Source organism: Peromyscus maniculatus, chromosome 1, assembly GCF_049852395.1.
Source record: "Peromyscus maniculatus bairdii isolate BWxNUB_F1_BW_parent chromosome 1, HU_Pman_BW_mat_3.1, whole genome shotgun sequence".
NCBI lineage: Eukaryota > Metazoa > Chordata > Mammalia > Rodentia > Cricetidae > Peromyscus > Peromyscus maniculatus.
The window spans coordinates 213,735,858-213,757,495 of NC_134852.1; the positions used below are offsets into that span (position 1 = coordinate 213,735,858).

Sequence of the window (21,638 nt, forward strand, 5' to 3'; positions counted from 1 at the left end):
TTCTGATTTAATTCAGATTTAAATGCCACACTTACCAATGGAGACATTGCAATCTGATACAGGATCTTATGTGGAGGATTCCCCTACAGTCAACACGCAAATCAGGACCATTTAGGTTTCATGTAAACATTGGGATGATGATAATAACATATTAGAAAAGTTGTTTGGGAGGGATTGTTCTTCAGACTCTTTGGTACTCTGAACAGACCTGACCATTTGCGTGAGGGTCTGACACAATGGTTCTCATGCGCCATCTAGTGGCCACCGGCAAACTGTGCTGGGTCGTGGGAAAAGCTTTCTGAACAAGCCTTACTGCTGTGAATTCCAGTCCCGATCCGGCAGCCACTGGACACTTGCCCATCTTTCAGCCTTTAAATTGAGGGGAGCCACTAAAGAAAGCATGCGTGGTGTTTCCCAAAACCCCTGTGTCGGAAACAAACTAGACGTAACTGGTCAGAGAAATGGTTTCTTCCTGGATCCGTGTGAAATCAGACTTTTCTGTGATTGAAGATACTCGTGCCTGCAGAACTGAGGTTACCAGCGAGGTAAGTGGGTGACATTGTAACCCTTTTCCCCAGCACAGACCACTTCTGTCTGTGGAAATCATGGCCTGAGGGCGACTTCTATCACTCAGAGAACTTGCTTTGAGCTGCCCGACACGTGGAACGCAAGCCTCGCTTGATCCCATGTCCTGTGCTGATTCCTGCCTGCAACATCTTAATTCTTACCCACGGGCAGAAGGATGGTGGTGCTCAGATGTGGACTGTGATGAGGATTTCACAATAATCAATAATCAGACTTTTAACTTTCTAATTTTGGGACATTCCAGTAAAATATTGATTTAGTCAGGAAGGAGTGATAGAAAATAAAATCTGCAAGTTTATTCTTGTAAGCAGTACACACTGGGAGAGTTCTTCTTGTAGAAAGTGTCAGCAGAAAGGTAATACCCAGACAGCTCCGAGTGATACAAGACATTTAGCTCTGAATTTCACAAAAAAACACATTCATTAAATGTGTGTGGGTGTAGTGTAGTGGTTGAATAATAGAAAATATCTAAAATTAAGATAAATTGCTTAATTTATTACTGATAGGGGAAACCTTACTTCACCCCGGTTTTTCTATGCTAGTGTGCTTATTGCCTTTAGGAATAGGAAAAACTGCTTCCAAAGTTGTGTTAACTGCTCTTGAAGACCATCGGGTACAAAGTTAAAAATTGTACAACAGCATGTCCCTGCCTGCTAATGAAAACAGTCGTTAGCGATGCAGGCCTTCCATAGGAAACTCTCGCCTACAGAAATGCACCTGTGCCTTCTGAATTCTGATCTTGCTCCTACTTTGGAGTTGAGACTCACCAACAACATCTTGAACATTATTTCTCATGCCTTATCAAAGGGTTATCTATTTCCATGGAAACACTGATCAACTTGAGATGTCTCCAGTGCTCATATTTAGCAAAGTCTATGCACAGCAACAATGTGAAGAATCTGATTGTTACACAAGTGAATCCTGTATCAAAAAATCCTGAGGAGCTTTGTCTCTTTTTGTATACTGTTTGAAACTTTAAAAATCCGCTATCTGGAAATTAGAAGAATTTTTTTAAATACTGGTTCATAAAAATAAATAAAAGCTGTGGGTTTGGGTTTCACTGTGGCAAGCATGTTAAAATGTCACAGAGCAAAGTTCAGAGATTTCTGCTTTTCTCAATCTTAAATGTTAGAAGTGATTGTAATTTCCCAAATATTGATCAATGTTCAATAAAAATTGAAAGGGAAATTTTACTAGCTTTTTGGCAGACCCAATACTCATCAAAAATCTTGTTTGTACCATAAGAGGAAAGAAAACAAAAACTCGCAAAATTCTAGTGTCTGGCCGATGCTATTTTCTAAGCTTTCTCATATGCTATATATCGAGTCCTATGTGTACATGCCACAGCTGAGTTCATGTAAACTCATTTTCCCATAAACCAACAATACATCTTAAAATATAGATCTAACACTAAAAATAAATAACACTAAAACCCTGCTCCATCCTAGGCCAAGAGGAATAGGATACTCTGCTAAAGCTGTCTTTGCTTGCCATGATGCTCACCCAGGCCAGAGGAAATCACACAGTTCTTTCAAATGCTTTAAGTCTCCTCTCTGCCCACATTAGGGAGATGTTGCTGGGATAACACAAGACAATCTCAGGAAGGTTCTGTGCTCAGGAGGACATAAAGGGAATGCATTGTTTCTCACAGTCTGGCTGGAAGGGTGTAGCACATGGTAAAATTAAGACCTCCTCCTTCATTGTGCCGCACAGTTGGGCTGTTTGATCTCTAAGTCCTTGGGTAATTGGAGTCTACACAGCATGTGGAATCTGGGCCTGAGCATCTCCCCTTCATGCCCAAAGCCCTGCCTGGGGCACCATTCACCCTCTAGCCAAATTCTGATTGTGTTTAGGGTTCTTCTTTGACATAGGCATTGTTTACAAGCTGAGAAAAAGAAGATATGGTAGAGACTAGAAGTGGAAGATATATCATTTGTTGTCAGGTGCACAGCCATAAATAGAAACCAAACTTAGGAATGGCAGCCTTCCTGTGTGGGTGGAGTACCCTCTCATAATCCACAAACCCCTAAATGATGGCAGGTTTTGTGATCCAACCCCACCACTACCACAGGTTCATTTTTTTCACACAAGATTTTCATTGACTACATCTGTCCACATTGGGTCATAATGACTTCTCCCACCCATGAGCTCTAAGGTGCCAGCACTCAGTTTATACTTCTTCATTCAACAAATAACCCAGGCTGTGCTGGGCACTCTGTGAACTCCCCTGCAGTGAATCATAGGTCATGCTTCTGCCCAGGACTGAGGCAGGTGTTCTAGGGTATCATAATTTCCCATCTTAAAGAAGCACTGGCTTTCAGGAGAATCCCCACACCAGCACTCTGTACCATAGATTAGAAACTTCACCTTTGAGTCAGGCAAGGCTGCAACAGTTTGCTCAAGCCACTATTTCCTTTTCTAGGTAACCCCAGGTGGATCCAGGTTCGAGGGGCCTGAAGTCTATGCTATCTAGAGACCTGTTTTAAGATCCAGAGGACAAAATTATCAGTAGTAAAAACAGGTCCACAGAGGAGGGCCTGCAAGGTAAGAGACTTCAACGGAAAGCTTTGTTAGCTCCTCCGACAAAACCTCTTTGGAGAAAATAACAGTAATTAGCAGTCAAAAGCCATTCATTTCTTTAACTCTCATGACTCAAAAACAAGTGGGGTCACCCCACACAAACTTTACAGATGGGAAAGTTGAATTGCAAAGAGTTTAAGGTGCTTGTCTATTGTTGCCCCTAAAATGCTCTCCTTAGCTTCTCTGCACACCAGACAGTAACGACTGAGTCTGCCTACCCTGGAGATAAAATTAACAAGACACAACCGACTGGCTGGGGTTTCTACACACTCTGGTGGCTTAAAAGTTAAACTCCTAAGTGGCCTTTGTCTTAAGTTGAACTCTGTGGACTCAGATAGACTCCGGGTAGGAAAAATCTCAGAAGCACTGTGTGTGTGTGTGTGTGTGTGTGTGTGTGTGTGTGTGTGTGTGTGTGTGTGTGTGCATGTCTGTGTGTGTATGTCTGTGTCAGTGTGTCTGAATGTGTCTCTGTGTGTATGGATGTGGGTCTGTGTCAGTGTGTGTGCACATGTTGGGGAGAGGGTGTTTTAGCAAGTGATTCTCCAGTTTACTACATAGACTTTTTTGAGTCTACAGGTCTGTGTCTGTGAGGGCCATACCTGTATCTACATTTCCTCTGCCAGTGGAAAATGATGGCTTCTCCCAAGTCCTTGGCAAGTCTGTGAGAACTCATTTCCTAGGTTCTTAGCACAGTCTTTGATGTATCTGCATCAGATACACGATGAAGATCCCTTAGGCTACAGCCTTGTATGGAGCTCACTAGACAGGAACAGTAATAGGTTCAGTGTGTGTGTGTGTGTGTGTGTGTGTGTGTGTGTGTGTGTGTGTGTGTGTGTGTGTGTGTGTTTGGTACTAACTTGGGAACCCAGCTCTGTGGCCTTGGCTGGGTCACTTAACTTCTCTGTGCCTCCATTTCTACATCTGTGAAGTGGGTTGGTAGAAGAATCTCCTCTTGGCGATGTTGTGAAGAACATTATGTGTTAAATAGCATTTCTCCTGTAATTGGGAACTTCTGTACAGAAATCCCAGATGGGGGTGGGTACCAGAAAGCAGGTGAGCATTCCAATGGTCACTTCCCTTCAGAACCAACAGTAAGCTGTTTTCTAATCTCCATCCTCTCAACTGTCTCCCACTGGAATGGTCTTGTGCTTTGGGTCTGTCTGCGAGACTCAGGTTTAGCTAGAAATGGCCCATTAAATAGCACTTTCAGACTTCCCGGCAATTGCTAATTAAAGAGGCATTAACCCTAATGGACTGGTGAACAGGACTCTTGTTTTCCACTGTGGTTTCCAAAGGCTGAGCCCTGGCACCCACATCCTCATCCAGGGCCACTCAGATCACCCAGGCATGGACCCACTTCGGTGGACCAGAGAGGCACTAGTGAGGGGAGAGAAGGGGGTCAGGGTGAGAAGTGCCACAACTTCCGGACCTGCTGGTGTATGGTTCCTGGCAAACAATAGCAGCCAGGCAGAAGTGCCCTGCCAGTCAGTCACAGGTGCTGATGATAGTTCTCCTAATTACTTCATTATTTTTTGCCACTCCACAGAACAGTTTGTATTTACAATCCTGTATATGGTTCTATTACTACCACTTATTGTGACGATTCCAGCAATTCTGAGGAGTCTCCAAGGGCTTGGACAAGTAGAATCTTGTTTTTCTTGATTTCCCCTGAGGGAGGAAGGTGGCAGGAGGGGGAGAGAGGAGGAGTTGGGAGGTGAAAGCATCCAGCCAGCATCGACCCACAATTGCTCAGATGAGTGATAAATGATGGGTGATTTTTGAAACACTAGAATTCTAAGACAAAACAAACAAATCCTAGCCTGTGAGTTCCAAGGCCAGCCGGCAAGATGGTGAGAAAGAAAAGAGGACATGATTGAACTGCCTGAAATCCACATCCACCTGTGCCAGAAAAACACTCAGACCCCAGCCCTGCAATTGGAAGCCAAGCTGGAGGCCATCCCTGGGGACTCGTCGCCTTAATCACTACCAGGCTGCAAATTAACAAAGTGAGTTTAGAAAAAAACATTGTGAGTTTCAGTTACTCAGATATTCGTAAATCTGCTAGAAGTCATGGCTGTTGTTTTACAGCTTGTTAAGATGTTGACTGTTTACAAATTATACTTTCCCTTTGAAAGAGCAGGTACCTCTCTGGCTTCCTGTCCCTCTCCAATGTCTGGAGCTGCTCCTGCCAGGATCAAGGCTTGACCTAAGTGGTACAATGCTCCATTTGGGGTGTCCTATGCCATCCTCTGCCACTTCTCCCACTTCCTCCTGCATTTTAAATGGCCTTCAGCCTCAGGTACCTCTAGAAGCAGTGTCCTCACACAGACCCTAGATGCCCCAAGACCTTGTCTTCTCTCATTATCTGTAGGTACCCGGAGAAATAGATGGTGAGCATCTCCAGGTCTCCCTGTTTGGGGTCCTCCTTTCCTTCCCTGAGGCTTCCAGAACTCTGTTCGTTCACAGGGTTATGAACCAAAAGCCAGCAAAGACAAAGGGGACTGTCACTGGGAAGCAAAACAACCAAAGCCAGACAACAAGCCACATACCTGCTCTCAGAAGACAGAAGCAGGAAAATCATGAGTTCAAAGCTAGCCTGGTTTGCCTCAAAAGCCAAACAGAACAGCAACCAAAAAAAAAAAAAAAGTGACCACATCTCAGAATATATCCTGAGTTCCACCTCTAACTAAGACCTTGTCGGTGAGATGGCTGCTCCAAAGCACCGCTCTGGCAGGAAACACGGAGGAGAAAGGCCAAGCCACTGGCCTCCTGCATGTGCACTGCCTCACAGCAGCTGCTCTTGTGTTAAATCACATCTCTGTTTAAGTGCATCTATCCGTCCAGCCTCCAGCAAGCTGGAGTGCCTTGTCTGTGACTGACAGATCCTAGAGCTCCAAAGATGCTGTCAGAGGCAGTAGCTCTCAGCACAGCCTTAGCTAAGCCACACAAGCCATTAGGCACCTTTGCTCAGAAGTACTTGTTAGTGGTATCTCCAGCGCTCAAGTACCAAGCAATGGCCCCACGGTGACTTTCCATTCTACATTCCAACTCGCTCATGAAAGAAAACGCAGCTAACACACAAGGTCCCCCACCCTGTACAGAGAACCCAGGGCTGGGCTTCCACCCCCTCCAGCTTCTCCCAAGATTTTCATTTCCTTATTGCAAATTAACATAATTAATGATTTGGGTCCATCCTGTTGATCTGCCTTTTAATGAGGTTCTGTGGGCTTTATGTTTTGATCTGGTATTTTCTGACCCAAGTACCTTATTTCATTCACATTTGAAATATGCTGCTACCTCCTTATTGTTTTGAAGTCTAACCTAATTGGCTTCACAGGGAGAAAGTCTGGTCCCCCACACCACACATGCAGAGCCTCAGCTAGTCTTCATCCTCGATCATGTGGATTGTCACCGAGACTCAAGTGAGAACAGGGACCTGACTTTCAGCAAGTCTCTCCATGGGCCCCTGAAAGGCTCTTTCTCCTCAGAACCTCCATGGGCATCTGTGTGTGAGTTAAATGTTCAGCTTGCTCAACATTGCAACTCCACCGTTGACTTTTCCAGTCACCTGCTTTCTCTTTACATTCATGACAGATCAACCTGGCTCTTTATGTCCAATGTCCTTTGGCTTCTGCTTGGACACTGGGAAAATGGGTTGATTTTCATCCTGGGGATGAAGGAATTTGGGAGTCAACATTGTTGAAATTTGTAAATAAAAAAGGATTTTAATATGTCTCTTAAAAATATTAGCTCTTAGCCTGTCATGGTGGTACAGGCCTGTAATTCTAGCTACTTGAGACACTGATTTGAGAGTTACCTGTTCAAGTACAGCCTGGGCAACTTAGTAAGATGATCCTTAATAAAATAAAAATGGGATGGGGGGTATACATTCCTGGTAAAGTACTTGCCTGGAGTACTCAACGATTTCAATCACCTGGATATATGGATGGATGGATGGATCCAATCAGCTGAACAAATATCTTTAAGATAAAACAATTTCATAAGTATTTTTCTCATATTTGTCATAGCCTTTTCCCTCTGGTGGGATGACTTTCAGATTAACTTTTCTTTAAAAAAACTAGGTTGTCCTCTCTGTCTCAGCTTTTCTCTCTATACCCCTCCATGCTCTCTGTCTGAGGTCCACATATTCCATGGAAAATCCTCAAGGGACCCTGACACTTGCAAGGTATGTATTCATATGATGAATTTCACAGTTTGTTGCTGTGTCTGTAAGGTAAGAACAAATGTGCTATCCGTTACTTTAGTGGCCTGAAGAGTTTCAATGCATCTCCTTAGCTGCAAATCACCCACTTAAAATAATGAAAGCTTAGCCTAAGTGTTTCCCCGCTGGGGGTGCCACCCTCTTACTTCAGAAGGCCTGGGGTGCCCAGAGCACTATGCTCTGCCTGCTGGGATGGGAGGAGTTAATTAAATTACCTTATATTTAGTGTTAATTTTGTCCTAGGCTTGTCGGGTAACAGACAGTAAGCCCAGGCTTGACTGGGAGTGCCAGCCTGGGCATGGGCCTCATCTCTGGGGCATTTCTATTGTCAGATTAATTAAATTGACATCTTGGTTGTGATTAGTTACAAATATGGTTCCAATATTTTTTCAACAGGTGTCAAACTGGGGACTGTGGTCAGAATCACACAATGCAAAACTCTGTCTAACTAGAGGACAGGAACGGGAGTTTAGGATGTTTCAGAAGACTGGAGGACTGAAGACATCATTTTGGGTTAAGATGCTGTTTGGCACTCACCATTGCTGGGTCCAGCTTGCAGCTGGGAAATCTTTTGTTGATAGAAGGGAATATGGGGGATTCTTGCTGCATTTGGAGAGAGCACTTGATTGCTGATTAAAATCTGCATCACTAATGTAAACCTGAACCTTTCAGGAAGCAGGCTGTGAGAACACCTAATTAGTGTGAAATGATATTTCCCAGAGATGTTGCAGTCCCGATCCACACAGACCTACAGCGCTGTAATTCCCTAGGTAGGGCAAGTGTTCCCATGGACCAGGCATTTGTGATTGCACAGACTAGAACTTAGGCTCAAATGTAATTTCCCCACCCTCACTCCCAACCCCTGAAAACCACTTTCATAATCGTCACTCACATGAGAGATGTTCACAGTTTTCCCCCCATGCTGTAGAACAGGTGACTTCCTTGTAGGCCTGTGAATTCATCCACAGACCTTTGTGTGTAAACCAGGCAAGTGTTTTTAACAGATCAACAACTGCTGTCAGAATGTAGCCACTGGAGAAGGGGGGATCTAAGGCTATCAAAGAATTTCTGCCACTTAGGGGTCATTGAATAACCCATACAACAGTGTCCAGTTTAGAGAGAAAAGGCCAGGAGGTCTCCACCATTTGGGAACACCACACGAATTCATTCCCCTCACATACTGTTCCTGTGTGAATGACACATGCCAATTGCCAGGTAAGAAACCTTCTGAACAAAGATCCTTCTTCCTCTGGATCCTCAAAAGCTCATGCCAGGTCCCTAAGGAAGTGAAAATGAAAGCACCACAAGACCAAACAGAATTAACATAAAATACAAGAAGGTTTTCAACTCTTCTTATCTCGAAGATCAAACAAACCACAGTGGCATTAGAGCCATGACCTTGGTGTAGAAGAATCTTGAATAACCTACAGAGACCCAGGAAACAGCCATATAATTGAGAACCTGAGAGTCACACGGGAAACCTCATGACCAAGTTGCTTTCACCATCAGCCTGAGAAGTCTTAAATCATGCAGCCTGCCTGCTGCATCCTTTTAGCTGGTGTCCTGGCTTAGGCCTTGAGTAAATTCTGGAAGTTCTGATTCCATGGCTACAGCCCACACTGAGCTGCCCTCCTGTCCTGGAGCACACCCTCTGATAAAGTAACACAAGCCCAGAGCAGTTGGCATCTGGCCATAGCCGGGGAGATCATGGTGAGAAATTACAGCCCGCCCCCCCACCCCACCCCACCACCCCACACACACATCCTCACACGGATGTCTCAGCATCAGGATTGCCTGTAAGCGAGCAATTATGCTGAAACACCTGGTTCTGCTGCAGCTTTCTTTGGACACACACAATCCTATGTCAGGTGGAGGACAGAAAGCCACCTGAAAACGTTTCCATTTATCATAGGAAAACAAGGGAGGGAATCAGGACATGGCCACTAACATTTGGAAGAGCTGTACTGGGGCCCTAGTTTTCAGAAATGAAATGCCATTATACACAAAGACTGAGGGGTGACAGGTGGCCCCATTAGGAAAGAATTCACAAAGCTTCATTTCTGATAATTACTTGGAGGCTGAAATATAATGATCCCATTTATTCCATCAGCAAGAGTTGTCATGGTCTCCTTGCAGGAAGAATGAGCCTCCGCCCTTTGCAGACTCAACGTGAACCTATCGTTTACACATACTGTTTGGTATAGCTTCCACATGTTAATTGTTCAATAAGTTACTTCCTGAACAAAGATCCTTCTCCCTTCTGAGCATCGGAGCTGGTGTCAGGTCTCTGAATACTGTATGTGCAAATCAAAGCTGTAGTCAGTTCCTTCAGGAGTGCTGGGTAAAATAATAAAGATCAAATACATCTCTGATGAAAACAGCCATTGCCTCCATAGAGAAAAATCTTGAAGCAATAATATATGATGCTTTCTGACTAACAAATGGTATTAACATCCATTCATATGCAACACACAAAATTTTTATGTATATGATTGACATGCCCATATCACAAACATGATATGCACATAAATATGCAGATAAAATATTAGTCTTCTTTTCTACTTTCTTTTCTCTGTCTTTTTTTTTTAAAATTTTGACTATGTAACCTACTCTAACCAGCCTGGAACTATGTGACCAGGCTGGTTTTAAGCTCACAGAGATCCACCTGCCTCTGCCTACTGGGTACCAGAATTAAGAACATGCACCACCACACTTGGCTAGCCTTCTAGTCTTAAATATTCAGAAGTCAGATATTTATACCTGGTTTTTTACCTTATTGTTTAAATAATAGATTTGTGTGGGAGCTGGAGAAATAGCTCAGTAGTTAAAATCAAATGTTTCTCTTGCTAAGGAACTGAGTTTGGTTCCCAGCACACACGTCAGATAGCTAACAAACTCATGTAACTCCAGCTTCAGAGGATCTAATTCCTTCTTCTGGACCCTGAGAGCACCTGCACACACATACACTCAGAGAGAGAGAGAGAGAGAGAGAGAGAGAGAGAGAGAGAGAGAGAGAGAGAGAGAGAGAGAGAGAGAGAGAAACACATATACATGTAACTAAAAATAAAATGAAAATAAAATATTTAGCTTTGTGTGGGTCAGATATTCACACCAGTAATGTAATGTTTCATTTTACATTGGCTTCCCAGATGCTCTCGAGATGCCTGTGTGCCTCCCAGCACTGGTTTCTGTGCCCAGTTTTGAGGAGCCTTTTATGGAGAATCATACCCACTCCCTACTTAGACTTCCTTCTGTCTCCTTTCTCATCACATCTGTAGACATTGTCCAACAGCAGAATATGGCTCCAAGAAGCACTGTTTGAAAAGTATTTAATGATATTCCCTGAAGTTACTTGGCCAAATACAACTGAATCTTTATAACCCAGAGAGAAAACAAAATTATTTACTCATTCAGTATTTATTAGTTTGGAAATAGGGCACAGTACCTAACACACAATTCTCCAATGTTTGCTCTATCCTGGTACCTGCTTTGCAAGCTCCTTTCTAAGGCTTGAGGAGGAGACATACAGTCCCAAGCTGATGTTGACTCTTTGTAGCACAATTCTTTATGTTTTAAGGAGCAATTAATTCTGATAATTGCTGTTGGTACACCATGGATTTTTAAATGATTTATGAAAGAGTTTTCAGCTCTGCACAGGCGTCTCTGTGAGTGTTTTCCCATTACTGCCATACTCTATGGAATACCAGAAACAAAGGACATCAGAAGGCAGGTAAAGGTGGAAAGTTGATAGCCCAGGCTTGAAGACAGTACATTAACACCCTAGGCCATGTCATCCTCACTCATAATCCAAGGTTGTAATGCAGATAGTGGACAAATTTGAGATGGAAATGAGTCACCAGGTGGAATGTGAGACCACAGAGCCTACAAGGAGCTGGGATAGCCTATAGCCAGAAGTGCTAAGGTTGCCCACCCTGACCCAAATACCATCCCTAGTGGTCACCACTGCACACTCCATTGGGCTTTAACTCTGAGTGGTTTAAATTTTTCTTTCAAAAGGCAAAGACAGAAGTCATGGTAGTGCATACCTGTAATCCCAGCCTTAGGAGGTGGAGACAGGAAGATCAGGAGTTCAAGGTCGTACTTGGCCATGTAGCAAGTTCAAAGGCAGCCTGAGATCCATGGAACTCTCAAGCCAAACTAAAACATTAACATAACAAAGGCACGCGGGGGGGGGGGGGGGTAGGGGCTGCTAACATCAAAGACTGAGAGTGGAAGTAAGCTTTGGGCTTCTATTCTGTTTACTCCAGACCATATTAATTACTACAGATCATTAAAAAGTTGGGCCAGAGAAAGGCTCAGAGATAGAACAATTAAAGGGACAGGCAATAGGGAAAAAACTAGGTAGTACTGACAACTACTACTTGGGCTCCATGCTTATACCTTTAGGTCTGTGTTATTTCTAAATTCCAGAGCATTGAAAGAAGGTTATAGCCCTCTCTGTCTTTAGATGAGGAAACTGAGATCTAAAGTGTCTGATCCATTTGCTGGTCATATCCCCAGGGAGGGGCAGTGCCAGGGCAGCTCTCTCCACCTGGAACAGTGTGTGCTCCCTCTACTGTACCACATGGGAACAGCAGAGCTGCCCCACAGTCCCACCCAAGCCCATTTCTTGATGAGCTCCAAGGAATGTGTCCATCATCCACCTCTGGTTCCTCACCCACAGCTCCAAAGTGGCTTCATATTGAGTCCAACTTGAGGAAAACTACCCGAGTTTGCTGAGCAAGCACGATGTCAAAGCAAGCCCTCCAGGCCTTCTACTGGACTACAGACTTTCTCAGACCCTCTCTCAGAGCACGTTGGAGCTTCCATGAATTTACTCACACAGATGCCAATGCCTCTCCAGGAAACATTCCCTGAGTGGGTGACAAACTCACTCTGCCTTTGGCTGCCTAGGGTGCAGTGGCTGATCCATAGGAATCTCTCCATCAATACTAGTGGAATGAATGGCTGACAGCAGAGCTCAGCTTTGCTCTGCTTGTAACAGAAAGACCCTGAATCATGGGGGTGGAAAGGGCACCCCACTATTCTTCCTGTCCCCAGGTAGTAAAATATCATTGCAACCCTCACCTAGATCCCAGAAAAAGAAAGCCAAGAGAACTATTGTCAAAAGCAACGTGAAAACAGGGTTGTGTTTTCTTAGAGCTTGAAATGAGAGTGTTTTCTCCCCCTCCAACAAAGTTCTATGGAAAAGAACTTGGAGAAGCACAAAGGCCAAGGACCCAAAGGGGTGGTCCACAATTTATTACCTATCTAAGAGCTGTCTGGGGTAGATGAAGTCATTAACCAGACAGGCTTTGGTGGGAGGAACCTCCGAGGTGCCTGGTACTGCAAGCCCGAAAGAGCATCGGCATGGGCCAATCCTAAATCTCTGAAATAAAATGACTAGGGCATGTTCCCTGCCACTCCCCCCTCCCACCTCCCAGGAGCAACATGTGCCCTTAAAAAAAAAAAAAATGACACTGGCTCTGATAAAAATCACATCCATTTACTGCAATGTCTTTTCCATGGCCACAAAAGAAAGGCCTTTATCATGCCCCGAATTAGATCTGTGATTTTTTTGAATGACATGTATAATAATTAGACTGTGAAGATGTGCAGTTAATCCATTTAAAGGTGTAAAGAAGTCCATTTAATGAACATTATAGTCATGTTAGACTTGGAAACAGCCAACTCTTTTGTTGAATAAAAAGAAGTTCAATGAGATTAACTTCTCTGAGTTGGTTTTAAAGAATAATCAAACATGTCCTCCTCTGATAGTGTACTGCGTCTTCTTGCATGGCTCCTGCATACCAATGTCTTCCATCCCGAAAGACTAAGAATAAGGCCGTGATGGACCTCGCATTGGAGTGAAATAATTACAAATTAAAAAAGATCACTCCTACTTTCTAGACTCAATATAAAATGATAAGAGGCTGAACTGCGTGAGCTTGTAATTATTCACAGAAAATGTTAATCTTCTGCTATGGGTTCTCGCTGGCTGCATTAAATGTATTCTGACAATTATCAAGTTTACAGTTTGACACACAGATATTTCTGCTGGGAGACTTATTGATTGATCCTATTAGATTTGAGCCTCCTGATGAAGTCCCCCTGCCTATGTGGCTGTTGAACTAGCCTCAACACAGGAGCCACTTGCTATGAGTTAGAGTGGGTCAGAATCCAAGAGTCTCAGCTAGCCCCTGGTACTATGTTTACACAAACAAACAAACAACAACAATAGACCAGAATTACAACAGAAGTAGTAGATGAGGTTCAAATAGCTCCACATTGGATAAAGGAGGCTAAACCCAATTTACTAGGCCAGCTGTGCCCTTTCTGCTGAGACTTCGAATTTTATCCAAACAGAGTTTTCCCACGATGATGCCCAAAGATGGGAGTGGTCAGATGCAGTCCAGTGGTGAAGCTGCTCTCCCTCAGATGTCTTTGTTATAGCCCAGAAATTTAAACTTGACCTTTATTATACATACCTTTCCTCTCTTCTGTGCAGTCCCAAGGAATTTTAAAGCAAACATGTTATACATCTCAATTGTTTGCTTGCTTTTATAAATAAAACAAACAACAGCAAAACAAAAGGCACCAAGGCATAGAAGGCTCATATGAATGGATTTAAATGTGGTATGAGCCTACAAGGTGCCTGGCTTAACCTGACTAACCTGGGAAGGGAGTGGCAGGCAGCAGAGCATTCTGTCATTTCCTGACAATCAGTGACAGAGATGGTTGGCTCTAGAAGTCATCTAAGCCCAACTACTGACCAGCACTGCTTCAGATCTTCTGCAGCACAGGAAGCAAAGCTGGTAAGATCAAGAGGCAGCAGCATCCCGGCTAGTACAACATGATCTGTCTTGCACAACATCATCAGCATTGTGCAGAAAGCTTTACCTTAAACCAGCCATGACATTTCTAGGCCTGGGGAGGGAAACCTCTAGCTCAGAGAAAAAAAAATGTTTATAAATAAATAAAAACGTGCCTTCCCAAGGGGAGAGGCAGCCATAACTGTGTCTACTCCTGGTCAGATGAGCTTAACTCAGGAATCGAGCCTGAAGACTCAACACTCAGCCACAGCCCTGATGTTTGCTTCTGTTTTGCTCTGACCCTTTTATAATATCCAGAGACAGTGCCAGAAACTAAAATAAGTTGTTCCAAATGCTCATAATTAGATTCTTGCCCACTGAAGCTACAGCCTTGGGAAAGGATGGAGGTTACAATGTCATGGCTCTTCAGATACCCTTGGAAAGGAGGTGGAAAGACATTTGTCTTGTTATTTATTGTTATGACATTTCTCTCTCCTGAAGTTCTTTTTGTTGTGTGTTTAGGATGTGGAAGCTTTGTAATAGGTGAGCAAAATGTGCAGTACACACACAAGCTGGAGGGGTAAAAGAGACGAAAGCTAAGATGCAACTGTAGGACCTACACACAAAAGTAAATAAATAAATAAAGTTCTTTTTTGATACCTGTCAGGAATTTTCATATAGAAATTGCCTTTAACACCTAGGTAGCCCTGGCGAGTTCATCACCAGTAAAGGTTGCTAGCAACTCATCAAGTTGAAACTACTCAATAATTGCTTTATACAACCTTAAATTTAAAATTACAATTCCACCAAGTATATCTACAAGATCTTAAAAAAAAATAGGCACACATAGTAGAATGCATTCATATGCAGAAAATGCATCAAAGTGGTTTTTATCTTAGCTCCTAAGCGTCAAGTCCTTCTTCCCCCTTCACTGAAAGGATCATTTAAATGCGAATACATTTTTAGGTTAGGTTATTAGATTTTGTTCAGATTGCACAAATAATTATCATACTTGGTTCAGATGAGAAACTGCTCTAGAAGTTTCTCAATACGATGGAAAATCTGATGAAAAGGGAGCAAAGGCAAAGGAGAGGAAAATCATTTGTCAAGATGTTGACCCAGACTTGCCCAAAGATAATCAGCACTGCCTATAAATACATGTGTGAGGTTTGCTGGAATATTTTTTTTGTAAGAAAGAGAAAAGTTATTATCTTGGAAAGAACTAAGGAGTAGCCAGAAATCACTATCATGGTCCAGAATGAACTAATCACTTTACCCTCTTCCCTGAGCGCATTTATCCACCTTCTAATTCCTCACCTAATTAGAGGGAAATGCAGAGCTGTCCTGGTCAAGGAGGTAGGGATTAGGGTTAAGAAAACACTTGTGTTTGGAACCCCCTACCTCCCCTGGTCAGTGTGAAAGATTCTCAAAGAGTCTCCCAGCTTCGCTAATCCGTGACCCTCAGCAGGGAGAAGTGTTAACAATTTAGTTTAAAACTCACACTCTCACACACATGCATCAAAAACGGCTTTTCTCCTTTGATTTGTAGGTATTAGTTGTTTTTCCAGGCCCCATTAAGGACTCTTCATCCTGTCCAGCAAGAGGCATTAAGCTTTTCTCGAGTTAAAGTTGTTCCCAGCTCCGTGTTATTCAAAGGCAATTTACACTAATTATTCGAGTCCACAGCGTTACCCATATTAGCAGAATGAACCATCTCAGCAGGTAAAAGTACTTTTGAAATGTTAATTTATTACTAAGGTACAAAAATGTCCCCAAATTCAGGTTTTGGTTTTGGTTGTTTGTTTGTTTGTTTTGCCGTTTTAAAGAATAGGACTGAGACACTCTGTACCCTTTTTTAAAAAAAACTTATATGAACGCTTTTATAATTATTTGTCTTTTAGACTCACAGTTGTCAAGCTAATGCTAATGTGTCTTCCAGTCTTGTGGTTAGCGTAAAACATGTCAATTAGCTGGGTCTTTTTTTTTTTTTTTTTTTTTAACCAAGGAAAGCCAAATGAATCCTCTAGCCGGGTACATGATGAAGTAGACATGTAGGGATTTTTGTTGGTGATTGTTGTTCTCCTGCCTCAAAAAACTCCACTCTAGGGTGTGGATCACAATCTCCAGCATTTTCAAAATCCCCTTTTTTATGTCATTGCTTGCCAAAATAGGTGCTCTGGTCTAAAAGAAGCCACAGAGACCCAGCCAACAATTTCTGTAGCTCATTTGTGGTCCATCCCACAAGAGGTGTGTGTGTGTGTGTGTGTGTGTGTGTGTGTGTGTGTGTGTGTGTGTGTGTGTGTGTGTATGTGTGTTGTGGGGCAGGGGAGTCTTCAATTTATGCCTTCTGAAGAACCCTGGGCCCAAAGCATTTCATCATAAAGTCAGACGCTCTGGTTTGACTTCTTGGCTTTGTTAGTCTCTTGCCCATTCCCAAGCAATTGAGGAGAAGGAAGGGGAAAGGTGAATGAAGTTAGACCCTTCCATGTTGAGAGAGACAGATCTCTCAAAGGAAAAAAAATCCAACAGCCAAATGCTTGCCTTTACAGGAAGCACCAACAGCGACCCCTCCTGGCGACCCACCCAAGAAGCTTACAAGGTACAAAATAGCGACTCCTCATGGTGACCTCAACGGAAGCAGGGTGCAAACAGCAGCTAGTCAAAAATGAGTGATACTTTGACTTCATTCTTTTATTCACAAGCATTCTTACACAAGTTTACAGGCACAGGCTCTGCTTTCCAGCTGCTCAAACAATAAAGGTAATAAAGATGGAAAGTAAACAATAGAGATGGGTAGAGAGTGGGGCCCACTGGGAAGTGAGGTCCCTGCTGACCAAATAAGTACAAAAAACTATTCACAAAAGTAAAAATTTAAAAATCACAAAGCACAGGAAAAGAGAGGCCAGGGTTGAAACATAGGTGTAAAAATCCCCAAGGCACACAATAAGGTAACACATTCTAGGACCTGGGAATTATGTAGAATATCCCAATAGTCCACCATTACAGGAAAATGAAGGGGAGGGAGGCTGGAGATAACACAGAAAGGAGGCAAGGACTCTCATCTGTCCTGGAAAACACTGTGAATACTGTGCTTTAGACATCTCTGAACTCTTCGATCACCTATCCACACACACACCCCAAAAACGCAGGTGTGATCGTCCCCATCACATACAGTTATTACCTTTGTCTTGATTTCAAGCCATGTCGTGTTGGCCAGCACTACTTTCTGTGCTTTTGACTTTTGGTTCTAGTATTTTCCCTCACACCAGTGGAATTCTGGTGGTGTTAAATCCCTTCTCCCCCCCTCCCCCCCCCCCCCCCCCCCCGCCCCATCACCACAGTAGATGGGGCTTTGGAAGTGCAAGGACTGCCCCAAATGTCTTTACCATCCATCTCTTCAAGGCCTATGTTTCTCCATTTCCTCTTGCAGGCAGAGGCCCGACCACCATCCAAGGGTCTTGACCTAGTCAAAGCAAAACGAATTCCCAGCCAGCGGCAGGGCAGATGGGCCTGCCTCGTCCCATATGGCCTCTGCCCACAAGGCAACCTGCATCTATACCCCAGAATCTCTCTCCCCTTCTCTCCTGAAGTGAATGCATTTGTGGACCATTGCCAATACCCCCTGAGAGTACCCATAATAGATTATAAAACATAGCAAACAGCCTAGTGTTAAAATGTTACTAACTGAAAAGTAGTAGGAGAAAGAGAGCTAAAGTGATCATAAAAAAAACTAACTATGCTTCACGTGGAAACCTAATCCTTCTATGATCAGTGCTCAATTCACGCTAGGGGTTGAAAATGTCTTTTTGAATCAGACTGTCTAGTTCTACACAGAATATGGTAAAGATCTGATTAGTGTAGAAACAGTACTATCTGAACTAGGCCTCTTAGTTTTTAGGAATGCTTTTCCTGTTGTACAGAGTGCAAATGAATCAGGTATAGATGAGAAGAGAGGGTATAAGGGATGCTGAAAATACTTAGAGAACAAATTGCTTCCCATAGCCTCATGACACCCTTTGCCTGCAAATAATGGATATTCAATCACAAACCAATTGATTTAATCCTGTTTCTTAAAGACCTTTCCAGTCCCAGACCAGCTTTAATTACAGAACATTCATGGGTATCAGAATAGTACATGCCCATAAAAAATCATTTCCATGGTTCAAAGTGTTCCCTAGTGAATCTGGCTGCCCCCCTCACCACTCCCATCATTTAGTTTAAATTAATGAGGCTAGACTCACTAATGAAAGCAAAAAACTCTCTCTATCCTAATGAGACAATATAATCATTGGGAGCAACTAAATAACTGGGATTCTGAGGAGGCTGAGGGTGGTGGTGCTGGACTCAGGGATGAACTGAGACTGATGGGGAGGCTGAGGGTGATGGTGCTGGGCTGAGGGATGAACTGGGACTGATGGGGAGGCTGAGGGTGATGGTGCTGGGCTCAGGGATGAACTGGGACTGATGGGGAGGCTGAGGGTGATGGTGCTGGGCTCAGGGATGAACTGAGACTGATGGGAGGCTGAGGGTGATGGTGCTGGGCTGAGGGATGAACTGGGACTGATGGGGAGGCTGAGGGTGGTGGTGCTGGGCTCAGGGATGAACTGGGACTGATGGGGAGGCTGAGGGTGGTGGTGCTGGGCTCAGGGATGAACTGGAACTGATGGGGAGGCTGATGGTGATGGTGCTGGGCTCGGGAGTAATGGTCAGAAGAGAGTGAAGTTAAGTTAGAATTGAGATTCCTTTTCTTCTTATTTTAAAAAGCACGAAGGACCAGTACTTTTATTCTTCCTATTGAAAGAAACGTTAACAAATACATGATGAAATTCAAGGCCTGAAAATCCCTAAGGAGTCTTTCATGATCTTTGGACCGATGCAAAATAAAAATGTCCCATATGTAATAGTTGAAGCACAAGTACAAACAGTATAAAGGTTTGATGATAAAGTTGTATAAAGTCAGCATTTTATATAAACAATGTAAATACGTGCACCTTTAATGGTGGCTTCCACTGGTAGTTGGGTGGATTTCCTAGGTAACTGCATTAAATAGTTCTAGGTGCTGCTTTAAATGCCTTCAAATATTAACCATTGAGAAAGACAGCACAGTTCAAAGACAATGGAAAAGCACTAGGCTTAGAGGCTTGGAGGCCCAGCCCTCCACTGAGCCACTAAGAAAGTGATAATCAAATTTGTTGAACCCCATCATCTCCTGTGAGTCTCACAAAAAAATAAAGTTTTTATTAGCCTTGCCTTCTGTTGACTGTAAAACTATTCAACACCATAGAAGCATTTGGTATAACTATCAGAGGAGAGCTGTGTGCAAAAGTAAGTCATTCCCAAAGTAACCATGCAAAATACTTTTTAAATGTTATGCTTAATTGTTCATGTGATGTGTGCATATGTGTGCAAACAGGTGTGCAGATGCATTTACTTATGCATGCATGCATGGAAGCCAGAGATTAGCTTAGGGTATCTTCCTTTAAGCTTTCCACCTTATTTTCTGAGACAGAGTCTCTCACTGAATCTGAAGTTCATTATTATTATTATTATTATTATTATTATTATTATTTTGCTAGACTGGCTGGCCAGTGAGTCCCCAAGACTGTTCCCCAAACCCCTGACTGACACTGCACCACTCCTGGCTTTTTATATAGGTTCTAGGAATCCAAATTCAGGTCCTCATGCTTGTACAGTGAACACTTCATACTGAGTCATCTCTCCAGCCCTAGGATTTTTTTAATATCTGAGTTGAACACAGTTTGGTTTAAACATCATATGCTCAGACACACAGGCTTATACCACATACGTTTTATAAGGCCCAGAAGTTGTGTCTTTTACCTAGCTGAATGAAATGTAGTTTTGCAGATCCTGTTGTATTTGTGTGTTCTGTGCAAAGCTGTAGTCAGCCTCTAATCTAATTAATATAAGTCCAGAAGAATCAGAGCATGGAAGAAGAAACTCAAGAAAATGAGACATTAGCTTGTATGCCTATCTCACTGTAAGTATTCATTTATCTGCATGCCAGTAATGATTCCAAATATGCAAACAGATGTTTCTCTCATTAAATTGTATATGCAAATACTACTGGTAGCAGTGGCAATGTTGTCTCGGGGTTGAGAGATCGTTGAGGGTAATTAAAGGTTAATCCAGTTTTCAGTTCATAGACTATACAACAGGAATAGTTGCAAGAAAATTTTGTCATTTAACCTTCAATTCATTACCAACAGTGCATGGATTTTCTGCTAAAATAACATAAACATATATGTGCTAATCATTATCCCATGCATGTTTGATCAGCAGCAACTAGCAGCGCAGACCTATTTATTGCACTAAGTTGAGTGTTACTATAGAGAACATCAATAGGAAGGGCCGTGTCTCCTCAAAAAGTGTTTAGCATGCATCTAGAGCTGTTGTCTCTGATTTCTAATAGAAAAAAATGTCTGGAATGATAGTAGTAACATTCTGTATCATGGTCTTATACACTGAACATGAAATGATGGGGCTTCCAATGCATTGATCAAAATTACTGTTTTTGTTACTATGGGGGTGAATTGAAAATGTAAATGATTTGGTACCCTTTTGAATGGAAAAGTTTAACTCACTGGCTGGGTTACTTCCATTTTCCATTTCTAGGGGAGAAAAAAAGATCCAGCAATTAAGGTCAGAAAAGTTTCACATTGGCAGTTCTGCAAGACTTGCAAGGTCAGTAGAAACTGTATGTGCAGGCAGGGCTGGTGCAAAGGAGGCTTCCTGCATCTCTGGAATTACAAAGGAGGATTTATTCCCTGATCAACAGTTACAAAGAGCTTACCTTTGGTTTAGTGGGAACTGGGGTGCTCAAAGGGTAATCTCTTCTCTCCTCTTTACTTATTTAGTCCTTGATTCTACAACAAATGCACAGCTATTCACTCAGCATAAAGCCCCACATGCAAAGCCAGCACACAGAGTACCTGAGGTCTCCAGGCTCCAGTAGATGAAAAGCATGCCTTCTGCCCCCAGTGAGCAGTGAGCCCTACCAGATGCCCATCAAAATGAAATCGAACGCTTCAGGGGCAGACCGATCCCTAACTTGTAATCCTCATTATATGTTGAGGGCTTTTAGCTAAACCCAAATTTAATTTGAGTGCTATGCCACCAGTAAACCAAAGCTGCTTTCGAGGTCACAATTCTACATTAAACCAAACTCAAGTCTTGGAAATTAGACTAAGGGTCTGCCCCCAACCATTCCTACTTTCTCATAGGAAAAGTGCCAACTGCCAAGGCAGAAAAAAAAATGCCTTGAGAAACAGTATATTTCCCAAGAAAATGGTCTATGGCTGCCTTGCCCAAAGCACTCCTTTCATAGAATATTAATAGTACTTATTGACAAACCAGACTTAGAATGCAGCTATTGTGGTTTCAAAGGGGAGATAAAAATGTCTCACTATCCAGACATGAGG

General features: G+C 42.9%; 2 long non-coding RNA genes across 4 annotated transcripts in view; one reads left to right on the forward strand and one right to left on the reverse strand.

Moving 5' to 3' along the window:
- Positions 1–21,638, reverse strand: part of LOC143271194 (uncharacterized) — a 58,685-nt gene that overhangs the window by 18,945 nt on the left and 18,102 nt on the right. The gene's annotated exons all lie outside the window — the stretch shown is intronic.
- Positions 160–13,070, forward strand: LOC143271193 (uncharacterized). Of its 2 annotated transcripts, XR_013048423.1 has the most exons (4): positions 160–545; positions 3,008–3,129; positions 4,985–7,351; positions 7,784–13,070. It is a non-coding gene; the product is annotated as an uncharacterized LOC143271193 (long non-coding RNA). The 2 variants fall into 2 exon arrangements; XR_013048422.1 differs by having other exon boundaries at positions 192–545; positions 4,985–13,070.